The following is a 21,229-nucleotide window of genomic DNA, read 5'->3' on the forward strand; positions in this document are numbered from 1 at the left end:
GCACAAGCATCATCATAACTGAAGCAGACAGTTAGGACTCCACAAAGGCTATTAGATGAATGGGTGAATATGCGTGAATTCCAAGATACCAGTATAGTCTCTAATGGTCACCCCAAGAAGATACTCATTAATGAGAGAAATGGTTAATTCATATTGTAGAAAACTGGAAAATACTGTCTTAAACCAGTAATCATGATGAATACAGCCAGTGATGATAAAGGTAGACCAACACCACATGCCTTTTGATGAAAATGGCATGCATCATTTTGCTGCTGTTATGTATAAATAAGACTGTGGGGCTGGAGAGACAGCTCAGTGGTTAAGAGCACTGGCTCTTGCAGAAGACCTGGGTTCAAATCCCAGCATCCACATGGTGGCTAGCAACTGTCCCTAACTCCAGTTCCAGGAGTTACGGCTCTGACACCCTCTTCTGTCCTCAGCGGGCATTGCATGACATCAGGCGCACTTACATGCAGGCAATGCACGCATACACATATATTAAAAATTAAAAAAAAAGATTTAAAAAACTGGGTGCTTATAGGGGCTGGAGAGATAGCATAGCAGTTAAGAACACTGACTGTTCTTGCAGAAGACCGGGGTTCGAATCCCAGCACCCACATGGCAGCTAACACCTGTCCGTAACTCCAGTTCCGGGGATCCGACAGTCTCTTCTGTCCTTCATGGGCATTGAACGGCACGGGTGCACTTACCTACATGCAGGCAATACACGCATACACATAAAATAAAAATAATAAATAAAATATATAAAAAAATCTGGGTGCTTATAATCCCAGTGCTGGGGAAATAAGATAGATGGATCCCTGGGGCTCGCTGGCCAGCCACTCTAGCTACTTGGCAAATTCCAGGCCAGTGGGAGAGCCTGTCTCAAAAAAAAAAGTGGATGGCACTGCAGAACAGAACTCCAGGGTGCCCTCTGTACACATGTGTGCACACACAGACACAGCACCCAAGGAAAAAGCCAAGCATGATGGTGGACTTGTAATCCCAGAGCCAGGGAGGCAGAGTTGCCATCTGTGCCTAGCTAGATGGGCGAGTCCCAGGTCTTAGGGGGAGATCCTGTCTCAAAATAGAAAGTGGACTGTTTCTGAGGAACCATGACTGAAGCTGACCTGTGGCTTTCATATGCATGTGCACACACATGCACATGTGTATGCTCACACATATATGCCCACACATGTACACACACACACACACACACACACACACACAGAGCCACACATGCTGGGCATGGTGGTGTAACATTTAATCTTAGCACTCAAGAGAAGCAGGCAGATCTTTGTGAAATCAAGGTCATCCTGGTCTACATAGTGCTACAGGGAGACCCTCTCTCAAAACAAAAACAAAAATTTAAAAACAAAACAAACAACAACAAAAACCCTCACATATCTACACACAATGGAAGTTTTTAACTTTTATTTTATATATATATATAAGTTTGACTGCATGTATATAAATGCACCCAATGTCATGCAATGCCCACAGAGGTCAGAAGAGGGTGTCGGATCCCCTAGAACTGAAGTTACAGATGGTTGTTAGCCACCATGTGGGTGCTGGGATTTGAACCTAGGTCTTTGGCAAGAGCAGCCAGTGCTCTTAACCACTGAGCCATGGTTCCAGCCCAGACAATAAAAATTTTTTAAAAAAGAAAAAAATATGCTCCTCAGTTCCAGCTGACCTTCTAGAAGGCAAGAAAAGAGGAATCACAGCCAAGAGCTCATCTTTCTGCCTTGAACCAGTCAACTGAACCAAGAACTAAGAAATCACATTTCAGGATTGCAAAAGTCCAATTCCCTGTTCCAGACTCCCAATGCCAGCAAAAGCTGGCAGAAGGACAACTTTGTGGGGGACAAGACAGAAATCCAAGGTCTTCTTCTCCAGGGTACCCTCCAGCATTGCCTGCTGTGTACACAAACAGCAATCCACTGGAGACACAGAGGGCCAGCCAGATCAGCCTCACCCCAACCCTTCAGCTCAACATGTCCAGGGCAGAGGCCAAGAGGCTGCAGTGTAAAAGGAGGGTCAGAGTGCAGAGAAGGTGTAGGAGACATGGCAGGACAGAGTCCAGATTCCAGGGCATAACTTGCCTAGGTTTCCGGTTCTGGAGTTATCAGAAAACTAACCCTCCAGCAAGGAGGATGTGTAAGCATGTCACAGAGTCATTTTGCCTGGGGTCCCGAGCCTAGCAACCCGCAGTACAAGATTGCTCAACCCCTGGAGGCCAACCCCAGACTTCTACTTCTGTCTACAAGTAGAGGCCTGCTCGAGTAGCTAGCCTCCAGAGGTGACATTCTCCCTGATGTCCCCACTGAGATCAATGAACAAGGGAAGTCTTCCAGAGAACACTGGTCCGGCCTTCCCTGGCTGATGGAGGAACTCACATCCTTCAGCAAACACCGAGGTGCTCCTTGCCATTTCAACAGACCCCTCCATGAGTGACAGCAGTGTGCCCTTTCCTCTTCCCTCTATCACTAAATGCAAGTAGATTTTATCACTAGTCTCCTGTTGGTCTCCATCACTAAATGCTGGGGGTATTTACATTTGTCATTTAGCAATTAATGGACAGATTAAAAGCAACATTCGTACCTGACAAAGAACACTCGCCAGCTAGCTTTGCATTCTGGACCATGTTGAGTGCTGCCATTCTGAAACTGTTTAGATGGAGGAGGTTGATGTTGGGCAGTCACAGAATGGCATATGGGAGCTGTGTCTTTCTTCTTGTACTGTAGTGAGTTGATTTGTGGCCCTCCCAAAAGTTACCTCCAAGTCTGAGTCCTTGGTATCTGTAAATATGACCTTCCTCAGAAGAAAGGGTGTTTACAGATACAATTACACAGAGTATTAAAATGAGATCATGACAGGTCAACTGAGTGGGGTCCAAGTTCAAAGCAGCATGTTTGCAGGAAGGGAAGAAAAAGAGCAGGAGAAACACAGAAAAGCTAGCCCTGGCAAGAGGCAGAGATGGAGTGATAAAGTTCTAAGCCAGGACAGAAAGGACAGTCTGAGGCCACAGAAGGGACAGACCGGGAGAGGTCGTTCCTAGGAGCCTGCAGAAGGCTCTCCAATTAGAGTTTCTGCCTTCCAAAACTTCCAGCTGACACATTTCTGTGGTGGCGCATGCCTTTACTCTCCACACTCAGGAGGAAGAGGCAGGAAGATCTCTGTGAGACTGAGGGCAGCCTGGTCTACATAGTAAGTTTTAAGCCAGCTAGTGCTACAGGCAGACCCTGTCTCAAACAAACACACATTTCTGCTTTTGTGGTAGTGATGAGTGGCAGCCCAAAGAGGCTATTCCATGCCTAGGTTTTAAGACCATTCTCCTCGGTGGGACTGTCAGTCTGTGTTCCAGGAGATCAAAGAGAATAGCTATTCCCATGAGCATGATGTAGGTTTTTGCAGTATTGGAGATAGAACCCAGAGCTTCATGTATGCTAAGCAAGTGTTCTACCATTGAGCTACTTTGTTAGGTTAGGTATGGTCATAGGACCCACATGAGGGAGGCATCCTCTGTATAGCTGCAGGGAAAGAAATATTTTATGCCTATGAAATTGGTAACTACAAAGACAATAGAGGCAGGACTACCAGTGGTCATTTCTGTAACCAGTAGACAGCTGGGCCAAGGAGGAAGCCAACAACATAAGCAGAGCCAAGGGCTAACAAGGGAAAGATGGGTCTTGATGCATCCTAGACTTTACACACAGGTATGCTGAGAGATACCTTTCAGCCACTAAATCCCCCTTTATGGCTTAAATCACTTTGGGACAGAATCTCAGCCTTTCAAGAAAGCAAATTCTGCGGCAACAAGTAAATTTCAAGTATGGCAGCCAGAAAATAAAAAAATCTTATCTTGATGATGAACGCTTCTCTAAGATGTGGAGACGCTCCTGGTCAACCACACAATCAGAGCAGGTTATAGACCATCCTCTGAAACTTGACCCTTCACTTAGCCTGTGCAAGATGACATCAGCGTCCCCTAGGCTAAGGAAAACCACATTGTCCAACAGCAAATCTAATGCCTTATCAAGTGTCTACCCCCACTGAGGATCCACTGCACACTTCTAGTCCTAAGCCCTGCCAAACCGTCCAGCCCACAGACCAAAGGCAGCGATGCAATGGATGAGAAACCTAGGGAGAAGAGACAGCGGGGAGGAAGGGTGGCAGTATTCCCAGCCCTCTGAGTGACACTCAAAGACAAATGGTACTCTGTTAAAAAGTTAGAAACCACCAAGCATGGTGACTCGTGTCTCTAGTCGCAGCACTTGAGAGGTAGAGGCAAGTGGATCACGAGTTTAAGGTCATCCTCAGCTATAAGGCAAGTTCTAGGCCTCATGGACTACATGAGACCCCTGTCTCAAAAAAGGCAAAGACAAAGGGCTGGAGAGATAGGTCAGCGGTTAAGAACACTGAATGTTCTTGCAGAAGACCCAGGTTCAAATCCCAGCACCCATATGGCAGCTAACAACTGTCCATAACTCCAGTTCCAGGGGATCTGACAGCCTCTTCTGTCCTCCGCAGGCATTGCATGACATGGGTATACTTACACACATGCAGGCAATACACTCAAACGCATAAAATAAAAAATAATCAATAAAAATTTCAAAAAAGAATGTGTTATGAGCAAGATACAGCCTATATTAGAAAACAAAAATCAAAACAAAACAAAGATGTTGGATGCATGCTGAGGAGTTGTTATAGTGGACCTTCATGACACATCAGGCTCTCTGACAGAGAAAAGTTTCTGGTTCTTTTTTTTTTATAGCCTCAGCTGGCCTGGAACTCACTATGCAGACCAGGCTGGCCTCGATTTTGCAGAATCTATCTTGCCTCTGCCTCCTGAGTGCTGGGATTAAAGATGTGCACCACCATGTCTGTCTGTGAAAAGTTTCTGAAAAAATACAGTTCATTCTTTCCCCGTAGAGCAACCTCCACACATGTGCATGGGCAGCTAATAGGAGGAAGCAAGCAGATGTAAGATGAATGCCAGGTGTATGCATGCCTTTGATGCCAGCACTCAGGAGGCAGAGGCTGGAGGGTCACAAGTTTGAGGCCAGCCTAGGCCACACAGGGAGTCTCTCTCTCTCTCTCTCTCTCTCTCTCTCTCTCTCTCTCGCTCTCGCTCTCGCTCTCGCTCTCGCTCTCGCTCTTGCTCTCACTCTGTCTCTCTATATCTTTCTCTCTTTACTTATGTCTCTGTCTCTCTCTACAAACACACACTGGCACCATGTATACACAGACACACAGAGGAGGGAGGGAGGGAGAGAGAGAGAGAGAGAGAGAGAGAGAGAGAGGAGAAGAGAAGAGAAGAGAAGAGAAGAGAAGAGAAGAGAAGAGAAGAGAAGAGAAGAGGAGAGAAAGAGACCCAAGTAGTCATGGTACCAGGGAGGCGATGCATAAACTGAGTTTTGGCAGGCATCTCTGTAAAGGAGTTGGAAAACATGTGCATCAAGATAGGGTAGACACCTAGAGAGCGGTGTCACAATAAGAAGCAGGGACAAAGAACATGAGAAGATATACAATAGTACCCAGTCCCAGAAAGACGAGGTCAGGTCCACAAAGAAAAGCCTCAAGTAACCTGGCTATCACGTTGTTTAATGACTTTAGTCAGGGTAGTTAGGTCAGGAAAAAAAAAAAAGATGGCAATGGGTAGTAGAGAGTTCAATGAGCAGGGAGGCAGTGTAAACAGACAGTGTAGACAATTCTTGAATTCAAATTCAAGAAATTTGGCTGTGAAGAAGAAGAGACAGCAATGTAGCCCAAGGACTGGACATTTCTTCAGACAGGAGAGAGGAACATGTTAGACATCGACGAGCATATTGACAGAGCAGATGCTGAGGACTGAGAGGGAGCAATGAATGGAGGAAGTGCCAGAGGAGATGGGGGTAGCCCTGGGCAGGAGTACACCTCTCCCCTGACATATGAAAAACAGAGACGAGGAGGAGAGCAGTTGGAGTGATTGCTGGGGGGAAGGGGACTTGGTACCTCAGCTTTCCTGTGGCCTCAGTGTTGTTCAGGTCTGTCAATGGATGGGATGGATCTATTCTCTACAATTACACCGGCAATGAGGTTTAAGAGACGGTGGAAGAAAGGACAGTCAGGAGGAGATGCCAATGCCATGGGACTAGGAAGTATCTAGGAACAACTGGAAGGGTTTCTAGGCAGCCTTAGGGACTGTTAGTAGTCCAAAGAACACAATGTTAGATTTATGAGAACAGAAAAAGGAAGGAGTTTAAAGTTAAGAAATAAGAACCAGAGCCAGACGTGCAACAGGCAAGGAATGTGCTCCCTGAAGTGATTCAGGAAGCCCAGCAAAGGGCTGACAGCTCTTTTCCTGGAGGAATGTTTATCTGCGCTTTGAACAGGGACAGTCTGGTCTTACATAGGAACTCTGCTGAACATAGCTCCAGGAGTTAACTCTGTGCCGGGGTCTAGTGTCCTTGAGGGTCTCTTTTCTCAGACAGGCAGGTGAGTTATCTATAGCACTAAAGGAGACTGGTAGGCTCCACAAACAGTCTCTCTCAGTCCAGGGAGTGACAAGGATAAGGCTTGAGCAAGGCCAGGCTTGAACAAGGCCAGGCTTGAGCAAGGCCAGGCTGCCAGTTTAGGGCCAGTTAGACACTTTAAGGGATTTATGGCTTTCTCTAAGGAGACTTGTGGCTCTTCTGCAATTCATATATTCTATCACAAATGATATACCAAGTTTCTCCAGCAGTAGTTAGTACTCAAGGAAGGGGCAGGGCAGAGATATTCTAGAAGTGAGTTCAGCTGGGTAGGTTCATACAGAACCGTAAGTGGACAAGAATGGTTGGAGGGGGCTACAGGATATACAGGAAAACTGACCACCACAGCCACATGAAATCCACCCCTTCATTAACAGTTGTCACTCATTCAGGTGTTTAGCAGAGAGGTCAAGGTCATTCTAGATATGGCATAGATTCTCTTCAACAAAAAAAAAGTGTCCAGAGGCAGACAAGGTAATGGAGAGAGCTGAGATGCTAGGATCAGACAAACATGAGTTCAAATTCAGTCTCACCATTTTCTAAGCTTAACCCTTTTTGTATGAAAAATGCATGCTCTGTAGAGCTTATGGCTCAGCAGTTAAGAACACTGGTTGTTCTTGCAAAAGACCCGGGTTCGAATCCTAGCACCCACATGGCAGCTAACAACTGTTCTAACTTCAGTTCCAGGGGATCTGACAGTCTCTTCTGTCCTTTGTGGGCATTGCACAACATGGGTGCACTTACCTACATGCAGGTAATACATACATAAACATAAAATAAAAATAATAAATAAAATATTTTTTAAAAAAAGAATGAAATGAGATTAATGTATATGTCTCTTAAGCTATTAAGTTCATTATTTAATCCCTTAACTTACATTTCTAGTAGGTATGTGGCACAATAAATACAAATTTCCTTCTTCATCAATAAGACTTTGTTTACCAAAGCACTGGCCTTGAGATAAGCCCTGAGATGCTGTTATTACTATCCTTGGCCCTTAATAGAACATTAATCTATACATCCCTTCATTTCTTTCATTGAGGCAAGTTAAACTATTATTTAATCTACTGAGTTCATGTAATTATAGAGATTGAACTCTAAAATTACAGAAGCTCAGGCCCTCTTTGCTGCTCATCCCATCACCAGACAAGTGGATTGGTGTGTTAGTTTTCTAATACTCTTAACAAATACCTGAGATAAATCAACTTAAAAAGAGGAAAGGTTTATTTTGGCTCACAGTTTCAGAGGCTTCAAAGAAGCTGCTTTTAGGTCTGTGCAGAGGTAGAACATCATAGCAGGAGTGCATGATAGGGGAAGCTGCTCACCTCATAGTAGACAGGAAGCTGAGGGTGAAGAGAGATCCAAATATTCCCTTTAAAGGGAAGTCCTTGGTGATCTAAATGCTTCCTGTTAGGCCCCCATATTTTCAACATTCCACTACCTTCAAATAACATCAGCGGTTGGTAGCGAGGTCTTTAACATATGGGCCACTGGGGACACTTATTTAACCAGAGCACTTGACTTGTTTAACCTTGTATATAATCCCTGGTGTGGTGGGGAGAAGTTTCCTTCCATAACAGAGGCAAAACTAGATTCCCAGGGCAAAAGAGGGATACTTTTCCTTCATTAATCATCTAAGATCCATGATCTTGAAGACAGTGCCTCTCTAGAGACATAGGAGTATGGAATCAACAACACACATTGAGGAAGTTGCTAAAAGATCCAGAAAAACAAACTCCAATCAGAGCCCAGTGCCATGTTTGCTGGTGCGTCTGGGTGTGGCGCAGCCAGCTGCAGCCGCCCCTCCACTCTTCCAGTGCTGGGTGCTGTCTCCGGGCGCCCCTCCGCTCGCTCGGGCGCCACCTGCAATCCTACAGGCACCGCCTCCTGGGCACCGCCTCAGATCACATTGCAGACGCTGCCTGCAATCACACATGTGTTGCCTTCTGGGCGCCCCCCGCCAGTTCACACGGGAGCTGGCCTTCGCTCCTTGCAGCCGCAAGGTGTGGTCGCTCTTCCATTCATTGTGGTGCTGAGGCAGCTGTTCTGCTCACCCAGTGCTGGGACCGCTCTTCTGCTTGCTGTAGCTGTCCCTGATCGTGCTACTTCTGTCTGACCGGGGACCCCAGGGCTGGTGAGGAGACTGTGTCAGCAGAGCCTCATTTAGACACAGGAGACCAGGTTCGTTGCCACAGATCCGGTTTATTGTAGAAGGGCACTAGCTTATATAGGGGTAGGGGTCCAATCAAGAAGTTACAACTCAGATCTTTGGCAGGGCTGTGTCCTATCATGACATCCCAAGTCAGACACCTCATTAGCATAATGGGTTTCAGGTTACTTAGGTTCCGGTTTCTTTATGGGGGCCTGGTTTCCTGGGAACCACATGACCCAGGCTGTCTAAGTGTTGCAATTTGGGATCTCAAGGGTGGTGATTAGGGAGTGGCAAGCTCTAGGCATCAGTCTCATGATCTGCAAATGGGAGCAATTGTCACAAGGCGTTCCTTGTGGGTCCTGCAGTCAGTTCCTTCAGGCCTGCTGTATGGCTGTCAATAAGACTTTCACCCTAGGCTGAAGCCTGTCTCCCACATCTGGGGAGGGATGGTACAGGCTGAACAACTGAGGACAATCTTAGCCTATAAGAGATCATCACACTTCTACTCAAGGTTTTCACCTGAAATACTAGAGCCAAGAGCTATCCCTAGAGTTTGCTAAGGAAGAAATTCAAGGGTAAAACAGGCCTCCAGGGGACAAGAAGTAGAGCCTTGGTGGCCTAGGTAATTGCCAGAAGACATGACCAGCTTCAAATGCAAGTCCAAGGAGGTCTTATCTATAGGAGCATGGACCAGACACCACCAACTTCCAATATCCACTCTCACTTTCTGTCTTTTCGTAGGATAACCCCGAAGTTCTAGTTGGACGTCTTCAGTTGGTTCAGCAGGAGTCTACATTTCCCAGTCTACCCTGTGGTGAATTGTGCCCAGGTGCTGGTCAATGGGACATGAGTGAAAGGATAGTTCACCTTCTGAATCATATCAGTAGGAAACGGTTCACCCTCCAGCCCCTCCCTGTTTTCCTACAGGCAGGAACAGAAGTTGGTGAACTTAGACTAAGACGAATTGGGACATAAGGTAGAAGGAACATGGGCTCCCGAATGAGCCTGCGGAGCAGAGTTGTTTCTCTGCTCTGCACTGACCACTGACCTCTTAGCCATTAAATAAAAGACAAATCATCTGTCCCCTTTGAGCAAATGTATTTTGCGAACTTTGGTTATAATTTAGTCTAATACTGCCTTTCCTCCCAAGTACAGATAACAATGCTAGAACTGAGTAATATTTACTGAACACTTATCGTGTGCCAAGTATTGTTCTAAATACTTGACAAGTGCTGTCTCATTTAATCTGAATACTTCCTAGATGAGAGTTTTTGTCCTCATTCTACAGAAAAGGAGGTGTACACAGGGAGATGTCCTAGTCTGCCTGATGACTCACTACTAATAGGTGACCAAACCAATAATCTAACTCACATATTCTGGAGTGAGAGCATGTTCTCATTTACTATGTTTTTCAAAGCATTTCTACACAATTTCATGCAGTCAGAAAGACACGGTTCAGGGCTGGCAAGATGCCTCAGCAGGTAAAGTTTCTTGCCAAACAAGCCTGGCAACCTGCATTTGATCCCCAGAACTTACATAAAGATGGAGAGAACTGACTCCATAAAGTTGTCCTTTGACCTACACACACACATGCATGTACATGCACACAATAATATAAATTAGAAAACGTGTTTTAAAAGCATGGTTCAATTTTTCAGAGACCTGTACCAGAATGCTAACCTCAAAACTGTAAGTCTTTTAGTATCTCTACAAGTCAGTTTCCTCCAAACTACTGACCTCATGGAGATTCTGGAAGGATAAATTGAATTCAGGAATGCTGAAGAAATGCTTTTATAGTATAGCATAAATGAAAGAGTGCCTTAAAGCAGGCTGGAAAATCCTTAAAACCCAAGTAACGAAATGCACTCTATTTTTTTTAAAGATGCAAATACCATCTAGCAATTTGGCACACAGCCTGGGAAGACTGAGAAAGCTGTCAAGGAGAGGGGTGCATTTGGCTTTGTACATCTGTCATCCTCAACTGAAGAAGAGAGCGATTAATTGAAATTAACTGGGAGAGTGCACACCTATGTACTCAGTGTATGTGTTGTATACACACATATACCAGTCCTCAATAGAAAAGAATCCTTATTATTAAGACCAGAAGCAGCAACAATCTGCCAAGCCTGCGGGAACTCAGCAGGTTCAGACATGAGTGTTGGGCAGAGTTCAAATGATCTTGGTTCAAGTGAGGTGGGACTTTGACAAATCAGCAGGTCTGACTTTCAGTGGCTCTGTTGGCACAGAAGCCAAGTGTTGCCAGGTCTTTGGGATTCACCTGTGAAGTTTCCTAATTTTCCTTGTGCGCTCCCATTTATAAATAGTGCATCAGGCCAAGGTCACCAGTTGATCTCCTGAGATTTAACCCCTCAGGTAAAAGGAACAGCTGAATCTTTTTTTAAAAAAAATTTGTTATTTTTATTTTATGTGTATTCATGAATTGCCTGCATGTAGGTAAGTGCACCCGTGTCATGCAATGCCCATGGAGGACAGAAGAGGCTGTCAGATCCCCTGGAACTAGAGTTATGGACAGTTGTTAGCTGCCATGTGGATGCTGGGGTTCGAACCCGGGTCTTCTGCAAGAACAACCAGTGTTCTTAACCATTGAGCCATCTCTCCAACCCCAGAACAGCTGAATCTTTAAGACTGCTATGCTGTGGACCTGAGGTGTCTTCCAAGAGCTCATGTATTAAAGACTTGGTCCCCAAAATGGGGCCTTTGGGAGGGGATTGCATCATGAGGGCTCTGACCTCATCAATGGGTTAGTCCATTGATGGACTCATAGCTTGATGGGCTATTGGAAGAGGGTAGAAACTATAGATGGTAGAGGAAGCAGACCATTTGGGGGGCAGGAAGGGCTATTTTGTATTCAGTACCTTCCTCTCTTCCTTTGCTTCCTGGCTGCTATGAGGTAAGCTGTTTTCCTCCACCATGTGCTTCAGCCATACTGTACAGTCTCACCACAGGCCCTAAGGCAGCCAGACCAAATGACTATGGATTGAAACCTTGGACATCAAGAGTCAAAATCAACTTTTTCTCCTTCAAGTAGCTTATCTCAAGTATTTTGCCATAAGAATGGAAAGCTAACACAAGGATTCCTTCTCATAAGTATGTAGGAGCCCAGTTTAGCTTTCAGCTAATTCCACCCTGCCCAGCCCGGCCTCACCCACCGCCTTTTGCTCCCTTCTCCTTGGCTTCCCTTAATCCCTCCAGTGAAGTCAGCTTTCCCTCTACTTCCTGCTCCTGGCCTCACTTTCCCTTCCTTTGGCTTATACAGGACTTAGTCACCTTAAAGACACAAAGCTCCATCTTTCCCCTCCATGCCAGTCAATGTCAGCATGCTTTTTCCTGCCAACAAAATCACATGCTGCCCTCTTTGGCACACAGATGTTTTTTTTCCATGCATTCTCTTGAAGTCAGGTGAATTACCCTCCCCTCTTGATCAACCACAGAAAAAGAGTACAGCAGGGAGGCATGGGCAATCTAGATTCCCCAAAGTCATGGGGGATGCCTTCAGCACTGGATAGCACTCCAGTCACCTGTGACAAGTTGGTATTGGCTGTCCCAGTGGAGACTGAGGCAATCAACTCTTACTGCATGCCTGACTCACCTGCAGCTCTCATTCCTCAAGGGTAGAGAGGGAGGCACCTCTGAGCCTATGAGTGTCTGGCCAATTACCCCAGGTCTTTGTTGGCTTGAACTATTCTCCCCTCCTGTCACCCCCCCACCCCAGTTGTGGCCATAAGCTTCATTTCTTCCTCTCCAACAGGCTGTGGTCCAAAGCTGACAGACCTAAAGCTGATGGTTTCAGTTTCCCTTTCTTTACTTTCATATGACCTTTGGGTCCTGAGGGGCAGGAACATGGCCTGAAAGGATCTCCCAGGAGTGAGAGAGGAGAAGAAACATTCCCACATTTCAATGGCTAGTTTTTCATCAGGCAGCCCATGTCATGAGCTGAGACTTGACTTTTCAAGAGAAAGCCCAGATAGGTCTCAGTAGAGAACCTGTTAGTTGATTTTGGACTGAAGATCCGTGGGTGGGTGCTGTCCTCAGACCCTTGGGCTGAGGTAGGTGGGGCAGAGTGTTTGGATGCCGCCTAGGGCAGAGAGCTGTGCTGTGCTGACTTACTGTTTATTTGTAACCTCCATCCAGACTAGAGCTATACACAATTCTTGCCTTTGTTTCTACAGCCTTGCAGAAAGTGCTTCCCTCTGAAAAGCATAAAAGTCCCCTTTCTTCGGCTTACCCACAGTGCTCTGCTGCTGCCTGCTGCCACCACCACTGGCTTGCTCTGCACACCCAGGCTCAGGTCTACAAGCCCAGGCCAGCCCTAGGCACTAAATGCCACAGCTTGGCTCTTGCAGACTGTGCTTGCTAGGCCCTGAGGGGTGGTGGCTTCCCTGGCAGGCAACCAGCCCTGGTTCTTAAAGCCACAGAGCTGCCAGTGGCTGGAGGAACTCTGCACAGCCAGTTCCCTTTTACGGCAGTTAGCTTGCCCTCCCTGGGCAACAGGGAAGCATAATGAAAATATATGGCCTCCATCACCTGGAGGACTGGAAAATCCCGATACTGGGGGTTGCAGCCCCACAAATTCTGATGTAATCGACCTAGGGACACTTACTGAGCCTGAGGATTTTTAGAACTCCCTGGGTGATTTTTATGTGCAGCTAGACTCTAGAATTGCCATCTGTACTGCCCACAGGTCAGTGGACACTGGAATCTTTTGGGGAGCAGGTGAGGATGAAGGTTCTGATCCAGGAGTCAGACCAGGAGGAGAGTCTGTGTTGAGATCAGGCCATACTCTTAAGTTTGTCCATATTGTAAAGAACAGGGGTTACATGGGGTAGCTGACAGTGTGCCGTTCATCCAGGAATCCAACTAGCAAACAAGCTCTTGGTAAAATACTTGGAAAAAAAGTTCAAACCAATTAAATCATTTGGTGATATTGATAAAATTCAGCACCCCTACCAAAGACTTGTGAACTGAAACTAAACTTGCTCTCCTGATTCAAAGACTGGAACAAAGACTAAATCTCACTCTCCTGATCCAAGGTCTGGCCCACACTGCTCAGGATCACACCTGACTCAGGTGCTGGAAGGAGGGAAGCCTTGACTCTGTACAGATCAAGGGCGAAAGGTTGGAGAGTTGGGAGAGCATTGGCCTCAACTCATGAGAAATTGGTTCCCAATATTTAACAAATGAAAAAGAAGGCAAAACCCTTAGATCCACACCTCTTTGATTATTCATGTATCAGGTGGACTATAAAATTGTATTAAGATTTTTTTTTTGAGAAGGCCAAAGAAAATAATCTGAAAAAAAAATTAGCTCTGGGGAAAAGATAAGGGATAAATTAAAAAGAAAGACAAGCCCTGATAGGGTGCTTACCCCTGAAGATCTAGGGCATCCTGCAGAGCAGTAGGTAACAGTTAACAGTCCCAGAGAATATAGAGTTAGATTTAAAAGATTCTAATAATGGGGCTGGAGAGATGGTTCAGCGGTTAAGAGCTCTGATTGCTCTTCCAGAGGACCCAGGTTTAATTCCCAGCACTCACATGATGGCTAACAACCATCTATAATTCCGGTTCCAGGGAATCCGACTCTGTCTTCTGACCTCTGCAGGCATTGCACAACACAGGTACACTTACACATATGCAGGCATAACATGCCATGTAAAATAAAAAATAAAAGATCCTGATAATGTAAGTGCATTAATAAATAAAGCACCACAAGAACTTGTAACATTTGTTTAAAAGCTCATAATAAACGGATCAGGACAGACAGAGGGCAAACAGCTAACACTTAAAGGACTTAAGAAATATAGATCTGCAGATAGAACTATAACTACCTGCAACAACAAAAATGAATGATCACTGGGGGATCACAGGACCCTCATCCCAAGAGCCCAGAAAATTCTAATGATCCTTGTGGGAAGAGCTATGCAAGAAGACCAATCATAAGTAGGAAGACAAAGACATCTTACCACCAGGGACAAGGAAGTTCTCAGAACATAGCAGAAGATGGGGACTACACCAGGCAGAATTATACAACTTTAGAACAGATATCACACAACAACAACAACCCACAGATGTTGTTTGACTTGAACGCATGTGGGACAGAGGGACAGGTACAGAGGCCTTAAGTGGCTCTGAGACTTAAAACTCAAATTTAAGCCGGGTGTGGTAGTGCACGCCTTTAATCCCAGCACTTGGGAGGCAGAGGCAGACGGATCTCTGTGAGTTCAAGGCCAGCCTGGTCTACGTAGGGAATTTCAGGACAGCTGGGGCTACAGGGAAACCCTGTCTCAAAAAGACCAAAAAAAAAAAAAAAAACAACCTCCAATTTAAACCATGGGCTTCTAAGAGTTACAACTAATGATCCAAGAAGAGTCCTAGCATTATGAGACTGGATATCAGTAAGCTGGAGGGCAACCAATCCTGACTGCAACACCATGAAATTTCGGGATAACTTGAAGTGGACAGACTTAAATCAAGCAGTTAGGAACACTAGAAAATTAGCCATCCTAGCATATGCAATACCACTTGAGGTCCCTGCAGCAAATGAGATGAATAAAGCTTTGCTACTAGGTGGCCCAGAATACCCAAATATCTCATTCATGAATACATTAGCAGGATGCCAGACTATAAATGACACTTCAGGCCTTTAAACTATCATCAGAACTGTATGGACCATACCAAATAACATATATGACAGAATGACTCCCAAATCAGGGCACCATAAAAGATAAAAAGTTTTCCATTCCTATAATCTAAATGCTTCCTACATTATACATGCAGTAACTTCCTTATCCACATCAACTCAACAGACATATGCCTTGTTACAGAAACAGGATGATTGGCAAAAATATTAAGAACCATTTAATTATAACTTAACGCATTAAACAGATATTATGAAAACTAACTTACAAACTCTGTTATGTAATCCAGAATAGGTTTCTAAGCCAATGTGATCAAATGAAACAGCTACTGGAAAGTGCATGGCAAGATATTAGAAATAGTACACAAAGTGGGTCATTTTATACACATAGTTTTTATCAACAGGCAACAAGATGGAGGGACCCATCTAGGTCCTCTGGGTGTTCAGCATCAGGAGGCTGCTCATTATACATAATTTGCCTCTCTGAAGGATCATCACTGACAGGTTATCTTACTATAGTAATGCCACAAATGTGCAATGATCATAAATATCGAACTTTGGGGCTAGAGAACTGCTTCAGCTGTTAAGCGCACTGACTACTTTTACAGAGGACCTGGGTTCAATTCCCATTGCGGTTAACAATCACAACTCCAGTTCCAGGGAATTCAAACCTTCTTCTGACCTCTGCAGGCATTGCATAACACAGGAGCACTTACACACATGTGGGCAATACACTCATATACATAAAAAATGTATATATATATAAGTTCAGAATCTACAGTTATAAGTTCAGAGTCTACAAAATTGACAAATGTTATTAATATTACAGTGAATAGAAAATTTTCTCTAACTTTATATACTCAAGAAATGTCACATAGGGATTTGGCCAAATCATGGCATGATTAAATCCAAGAAATTCTGTGGATTGACACAACACATGCGGATACAGCTATTGAGTCAAATCAGGAACAACGCAAGACTGCATCTTATGCCTTCCATAAGCAATTAGCAAATATAAAAAACTGAACCGAGCTTACCAAACATGTAGTTGCTATTCCAATTGTAAGCTCAATCGCATTGGTAAAAGATACTGTACAGCCTTCCAACTAATTAGAAAATCCCTTAAAACATGTGCTGTGTATAGCTTCATGGTCTGAATGCAACTCTCTGACCTGAATTAAAAGTGGCTGGTATAATCTAATAAGCAAAATTTGGTCCCATCTAAAGGAAACACTGCTCTTATTGTTAGTAATTCTGTTGAGATTCTATTTTCTGAAATCTTGCAGAGTCAGCCTTTGTAAGCCATCTAGTTCAAAAAACAATATCTAAGGTTAACCAATACCAAAGATGTAAGAAGGGCTGGGTGTGGTGGCACATTTGGGAGGCAAAGGCAGGTGGCCACCGTGGTCTTCATAGAGAAGGCAGGAGGCCACCCTGGTCTTCATAGAGAGTCCAGGTCAGTTGGGGCTACAGGAAGACCCTGTCTCAAGAAGACCGAAAAAAAAAATGTAAGAAGGAATTACACTGAAGCTTATAAGCTATAAGCTAATGACTCAGAAGGCAGAGGCAGGTAGATCTCTGTGGTTTCAAGGCTAGTCTGGTCTACATGGTGAACTTAGTTCCAGGCCTACCTGGTTTATATAATGAGACCCTGTCTCAAACAAAACAAAACATATATACATAGATAGATGGATAAATGGATATAGGCATATTAAAGGCAAAAAAATATAATTAAAAAAGAAACATTTTGGGGGTTACTTGGGTTAACAATGACAATTCCGGATGCCATGGGTGAGCAAATATAAAGGCCGCTGCCAGGTATGAAATACCTCCCTATGAGGTTCCAAATGACACAGGTTATTGCCATTATGCTTGATTGCCCACAAGAACTAAGTGATAAGACTCTATTGCTAAAGTTGACACATGCTTCGGTTGAAGGAGATGGAAAAATCAAACAGAAGGTAACTTATAAACTTCCTCCCTACTGGCTAGCGTCCATAGTGATGGAGCATGCTATGCAGGCTGCTGTGGGAGAAAACCTCATTGACAGTTTTACTCAACTGTGAACCTTGCATGCTATAATGCTAACCTGCCAGACAGGATGTGCCTACTGGTGTAATAGTAGCATGGTTGTTTGGGGGGTAACCAACCGCTCTTTAATTGGATTTCAAGCCTGCTATATGGGAGGGAATTCAGAGTTGGTACTGTAAACCCGGTCAAAACAAACCATGGCTGAGGCTATAAGCCCACTGGGAGAACCTACTACTATTATTTTGCTAAATGGACATATCGTCAAACTACGCATGTTTATACCATAGGTAAGGCTGTTCTCAACCTTGATTAATGATGATGATGATGATGATAAATACTTGTATAAATATAGACAGTCATGACTACTCAGGGTGCTAAGAATAAGGAATTGTTAATGACTCATTCCTAAGCAGGATATCCGTACCTCCCCCTCTAAAGCTCCAGGTACATCATAGAAGAGGAGGCAGAAAGAATGTAAGAGCCAAATGAGAGGCAGAAAAGAAGAGAAGATGAAATTAAATAACAAATATCCTCACACATGTTCATACTCTTCCAGCAGAACCACTGGGCTCCTTCTCTGAGGAATCAGGCGATGGAGTGTTGAGTTCAGACTGTGTCCTACTCTAAATTACTCCATATTGAAAAAACAGTGGTTTTTCAGGCTGGGCTTTGTCCTAGGAGACTCCATTTTACAAGTAGTTTTTGACTCCATTTTGAGGGAGAAAAATGGCTATAGCCCATGGGTGGACCCAGAAATTACACGATGTGTCAGGCACCATCCATCTAGAACATACTGAGAATGACTTATTCCTGAGAATAGAAAGTGAGATATCCTGCAGGTTTACTGGGGGAGAACTGAAAATGTGGAGGTACATGGGTATATTAAAAGCATGCCAGGGAAACCAGGCCCAAGAACTTATGGGACAAGTCAGATTGAGGAAAGGGTGTGACTCCCTCACCTGGACCCCATAAAGTGACGAACACCTAACACTGGGATGGCATGGCCCCATGCCAACATGTCATCTAATATCTGGTATGTGTGCCAAGGACTGAGGACTCCCCAACTTGGCTCAATCTCCTGCTGTTGATACAACCTATTCAGCTGCCTGCCTGTCCACCTTTTTGCCCATCTGGACCTGGACCTGACCCCCTGTTTCTTGATCCAAACCTGGTTTGATCTTGTCACCTCCTGGTTGAATTCTGTGACTTTGCCCTTAGATCCGAATCCAATAGCTCCACCAGCAGTTTCTGCCAGCATCTTCCTTTCAGCACTGGTCTGGTTCATTGTCTCATCCATACAGACTCTTAGCCTACTCCAAAAGCTTCTTGAACTCTGCTGCAGCCTCTTTAACTTGTATTCATTCTATAACTCAATATCTACATCTATATTTATCACTATATCTGTCTATATAGAGCTATAGATAAATTTATTGTGTGATGTGTGATATGAAGTTAATATTAGTAATTAAGATTGGAATAAAGTGGGGCTGGAGAGATGGCTCAGCAGTTAAGAGCACTGACTGCTCTTGCAGAGGATCCAGGTTTGGCTCCCAGCAGCCATATGGCAGCTAACAACCATCAGTAACTCCAGTTCCAGGGGATCTGGTGCCCTCTTCTAGCCTCTGTGGGCATTGTATGACATGGGTGCACTTACATACATGCAGGCAAAACACACACATAAAATAAAGCAATAAATAAAATATTTTTAAAAAGATTGGAATAAAGAACCTGCATTTGCGTCCTCCGGCCTCCTAAGGTAGGCATATTTTACGACAAATTGATGTCATTAAAACCACTAAGTCTTGTTATTCAATACATTTTGATATTGGGGAACGACACAATCGTGTTCATCTATGTTCCTGACATTGCATGCTCACAACAGTCTGTTTTTCTACTAAGCTCCTACATGACAGTGGCTGCTGGTCCTGGGGTTTGAAGCCTGGGTTAGTTACTCTTCAGGGTTCAGTGTCCTCCTTGTTAATCTGTTAACTGAGATTATAGGAAAAGAACGCTAGGTTAGTCAGAAAAGACTTAAAGACAGGACAGTGCCTGTAGGTATTTTTCGTTTTGTTCCTTTGTTGGATGCTTCTTTTTTTCTTTTTTGGTCTTTTTTGTTGTTGTTGTTGTTGTTATTTTGTCTTTTTTTTTTTTTTTTTTTTTTTTTTGTTTTTTTTTTTTTTTTTTTTTTTTTTTTTTTTTTTTTTTTTTTTTTTTTTCTGGAGCTGAGGACAGAACCCAGGGCCTTGTACTAGCAAGCACTCTACCACTGAGCTAAATCCCCACCCCCTGGATGCTTCTTGTAAGAGAACAGCTTTTGCTTTCTCTTGCTTCAGAGCCAGCACGACTTCCCTTTGGACCTCATATTAATCCCAGTAGCCATACAAAGTCCTTCATCACATGGCTTCTGTCTGTCCCTGTGGGTTTGCCTTCCTGCCTTTTCTGAGTCTCTGGACCACCCAGTATAAATCACACACCTAAGCTTACCACAATTCCTTTCAGTGCCAGGTTTGGCATGTCATTCCCTGTGTCACTTTCCCAGTTCCTTTTCTCTGTCTAGTGAACTTCTTCCCCTCCTGTAGGAGTTGGCACAGGTGTCCCTTGTCCTTTCTAGTATGTGGAGACAATGAGAAGGCATCTAAACTCAGAAAGCAGGCTCTCATCAGATAATCTGTTGGCATCTTCACCTTAGACTTCCCAGTCTCCAGAACTGTGAGAAATGTTCCTGTTTATAAGCCATCAGCCTGTGGTATTCAGTTATAGTAACCTGAATAAACAAAGACAAAGACATTGTGCTGAGTGAAATTAGCCAGTGAAATAAGAACATTGTGTGATTCTATCTATATGAGGTATATAGAATAGACACATTCAGTCAGACAGTAAGTAGACTGATAGCAAGGAATGGACGAGAAGAATGGGGACTTACCACTTAATGGGTACAACAGCTTAAGTAAGATGACGAAAAAGTTCTGGAAATGGATAGAAGTGATGGTTGTAAATATTGATAATGTACCTAATGCCACTGACTTGTGCACTTAAAGCAGTTAACTGCCACCATAATAAAACACCTTATTTATATATAATATATTACATATAATATATATATATATATTCAGTAGTAACATCCTTCTGGAAAGGACCATTTACAAAAAGTAAAGCTTGAGGGCTTGAAGCATGTCCTGGTCATTCCTTTCCATTTTTGTGGAAGCTTAAAGCTGAGCTTAGAACTCCAGAGGGTGGAATGTATGGTTGACCAGAGATGTAAGGAATGCCAAATATTTCCAGTTGGTTTCTTCACTGGGTAATATGTAGGCAAAAGCGCTAAGGGAGAGAAATACTTGGTATCAGAGTGCACTCTGCAAGAGAAGCAATTGCTTAAGTCAAAAGAACTTAGAGGTAGAATCACGTTTAGGAACCTCCCTGATAAAAACAAGAGTTCAGGTGTAGTGATGCATACCTTTAGTCCCAGAACTCAGGAGTTAGAGGCAGGTAGACCTCAGTGAGTTCCAAGCCAGCCAGGGCTATCTAGCGAGAGCTTGTCTCAAATAAAAGTCCCCCAAACCAAAAACAAACAAACAAACAAATAAAAAAAAACAAAAACAGAAGAACAGCCAGGTGTGGTAGTAAATGTCTTTAATCCTAGAACTCAGAGGCAGAGGCAGGCACATCTCTGTGAGTTTGAGGACAGCTTGATTTACATAGCAAGCTCTACCAGCCAGGGATATTCTGTGAGATCCTGTCTCAAAAACAAACAAACCAAAATCTCACTAAACTCTGGTAAATATCATATGCTAACAATTTAAAGGTTTGAAAAAAGGAAGGTAATTAAAGGAACTCAATAGTGGTAGAAATATGAATTCAAGGTGTTTTTCTCAAAGGG

At 44.0% G+C, this 21,229-nt stretch overlaps 1 protein-coding gene across 1 annotated transcript in view; it reads right to left on the minus strand.

Annotated features, from left to right (window-relative positions):
• Nucleotides 1-13,040, minus strand: part of Dglucy (D-glutamate cyclase) — a 100,343-nt gene extending 87,303 nt beyond the window's left edge. Inside the window, exon 1 of the mRNA XM_008821740.3 lies at nucleotides 12,914-13,040. The gene's annotated coding sequence lies outside the window, so the exon portion shown is untranslated. The remainder of the gene's footprint in view (nucleotides 1-12,913) is intronic.
• Between the last annotated feature and the right edge of the window lie 8,189 nt (nucleotides 13,041-21,229).

The sequence above is a fragment of the Nannospalax galili genome, unplaced genomic scaffold (assembly GCF_000622305.1).
Source record: "Nannospalax galili isolate Female #2095 unplaced genomic scaffold, S.galili_v1.0 scaffold107, whole genome shotgun sequence".
In the NCBI taxonomy this organism is placed as follows: Eukaryota; Metazoa; Chordata; class Mammalia; order Rodentia; family Spalacidae; genus Nannospalax; species Nannospalax galili.